The sequence below is a fragment of the Echinops telfairi genome, unplaced genomic scaffold, assembly GCF_000313985.2.
Source record: "Echinops telfairi isolate 266 unplaced genomic scaffold, ASM31398v2 ScPeMD7_8;HRSCAF=38, whole genome shotgun sequence".
Lineage (NCBI taxonomy): Eukaryota > Metazoa > Chordata > Mammalia > Afrosoricida > Tenrecidae > Echinops > Echinops telfairi.
The window spans coordinates 1,155,281-1,157,962 of NW_022103905.1; the positions used below are offsets into that span (position 1 = coordinate 1,155,281).

At 46.6% G+C, this 2,682-nt stretch overlaps 1 pseudogene; it reads left to right on the plus strand.

Moving 5' to 3' along the window:
* Positions 1-1,774: 1,774 nt before the first annotated feature.
* Positions 1,775-2,605, plus strand: LOC101641640 (annotated as a pseudogene).
* The last annotated feature ends 77 nt before the right edge of the window (positions 2,606-2,682 follow it).

A 2,682-nucleotide genomic window follows, 5' to 3' on the forward strand; every position in this document is an offset into this window, starting at 1 on the left:
ATGTGCCTGTGATAAACTGAAAAACTTCAGCACTTAGCATCTTAGCTTCTGGAACCACAAACTTCTGTGGTTTTCAGCTCCTAACTAGGCTTTGGAGGAGCCCTGGAGGTATAGTGGTTATGAGTTGGGCTGCTAACCGCAAGGTCAGCAGTTCAAAAACACCAGCTTCTGCAGGAGAAATCAAGGCTTTCTATTCCCCTGAAGAACTACAGTCGCCAAAACCCAGGGAGGCACTTCAAACCTGTCCTAGAAGGTCCCAATGACTCATCCATGGCAGGGAGTGAGTGACGATAGCATTCCACTGTAAGCCTGTATTGAAACAAAACTGAGAAGGGTTCCCTTATTAATCAAAGTAGACTAGGGATTCATATAATTTTTAGAGACCCAGATAATGATACTCCTAAAAATTTTTTTTCTGGTGGGGTTATTTGGACATTGTATTTTCTATAAAATAAACTTATAGATGGCAGATAAAATTTCCAAAATTTATTAAGTACCTAAATCAAAGTACTGTGCTATATTATATGGAGGGTTAAAAGAGATACAAGACATGGTTCATATATTTGCTACTTTGGATTACAGTTATTTGTCCATTTATTATTTCTATAAGTTGTAGCGAGATCCTTTCCCCAGAAGATTGCTACTGGACTGAAGATACAGCTCGAGAGTAGCAAATCTGCCCAGACCACATTGAACAAACTGAGAGAGAGAGAGAGAGAGAGAGAGAGATCATTCTGGACCACTATGCCCCAAGGACAAGACTCCTACTCAAAGCAGCCAAGGCACAGGAGGGTTGGCCCCACCACGAGACACAACATCCCCTCACTGACCCACAGTGCTGTAAGGGACAGCACTGGAGACACAGTGAGGGAATTGTTCCCAGTCTGACACACACACATGCACATGCACACACGGGGCAAAACATTAAGGGAGCACAACACAGCAGCAAGGGGAGCAACACAACAAAGTCCCTGAGGAATCCCGAAAACAGAAACTCAGATTTGGAGGGCAGGGCTTGGCACCTCATCAGACTCGATTGGAAAATGTACAGATAGACCTGAAACTATTTATAGGCCATTTTCTTCTTCTTTTTTTCATGTCTTATATATAAGATAGGTAAGATAAACAATCCCAAGGAGAAAACAATGGAACTGATGGTTCTGAGAGGACAGGGGAGAGGAGGAGGTGGGGGAAAAGGAGGGGAGCCAACAAAACCCGGGACAAAGGGACAAGTGATCTCAAAGCAATAGCGAGGAGGGTGTAGAACGCCTGGTGGTGTTTGATCAAGTGCAATGTAGCCGAGAGGAATTACTGAAGGCCAAATGAAGGTCAAACTTGATACTGGGACAGGAAGAAAGTAAAAGGAAACAAAGGAAAGAACTAGGCCAATGTCACTTTTAGAAGTATACATATAGGAATGTATGTATGTAAATATAATAATATGCAAGGATAGGGATATAGGTCTAAATACATATATTTATAATGCTAAGTATTAAGGTAGCAAATGGACATTGGGCCTTTACTCTAGTCCTCCCTCAATGCAAGAACACTTAGTTCTAATAACCTGGCATTCTGTGTTCACCTTCCCAACATGCTTAAGTCAAAAGGGGTGCATAAGCAAATGTGAAGAAAACTGATGGTGCCCAGCTATTAAAAGATATAGCATCGACAGTTGCTGGTAACTGCCCTGGTGTGTGTGAGGGAGAGAGAGGGAGGGAGGGAGAGAGAGAGAGCGCGAGCGAGCAGAAAAGAGGTAGAGAGTGGGGGGACTGAGAAAGAGAGCAGGAAAGAAGAGAAAGCAGGAAGAAGGCGAGGGGACGATACAACCATGCTGTGCTGTATGAGAAGAGCCAAACAGGTTGAAAAAAATGATGAGGACCAAAAGATTGAGCAGGATGGCATCAAACCAGAAGATAAAGCTCACAAGGCTGCAACCAAAATCCAAGCCAGCTTCCGTGGACACATAACAAGGAAAAAGCTCAAAGGGGAGAAGAAGGAGGAGGTCCCTATGGCTGATGGGGTGGAGAAGGAGGAGGGAGATGGTCCTACCACCGCTGATGGAGCCCCAACCACTGGCCCCAAGTCCGAGGAGTCCGGGAAAGCTGGAGAAGCTCCTTCTGAGGAGAAGAAGGGGGAGGGCACCCCTGATGCTGCTACTGAGCAGGCAGCCCCTCAAGCTACTGCCCCCTTGGAGGAGAAGGCTGGCTCTGCGGAGACAAAGTGCCACTAAAGCTTCCACTGATAACTTGCTGTCCTCCAAGGCCGATGACGCCCCAGCTAAGGAGGAGCCTAAACAAGCCTATGTGCCTGCTGCCTTCACTGATGCTGCTGCTGCCACCACCCCTGCTGCCAAGGAGGCTGCTGCTAAGGCAACAGCCCAGCCTCCGAAGGAGACTGTGGAGAGCAGCCAAGTCGAAGAGATCACAGCTGTAGATGAAACCAAACGTAAGGAAAGTGCCTAACAGGAGGAGGGTGAAGGAGAAGACCGTGAGGCGGACCAAGAACATGCCTGAACTTTAAGGAATGGCTTTCCATGTACCCACCCTCCCCTCTCCTGACCCCCATTTCTCCCACCCTCTACTCTAACTCCAGTCTAAAGTTCCCCTCCCGAGCTCACATCTGTGAGTCTGTCTCCCCTACCCACAAACCCTCTTTTCTGTGTGGCAAAATTAAAAAAAAAAA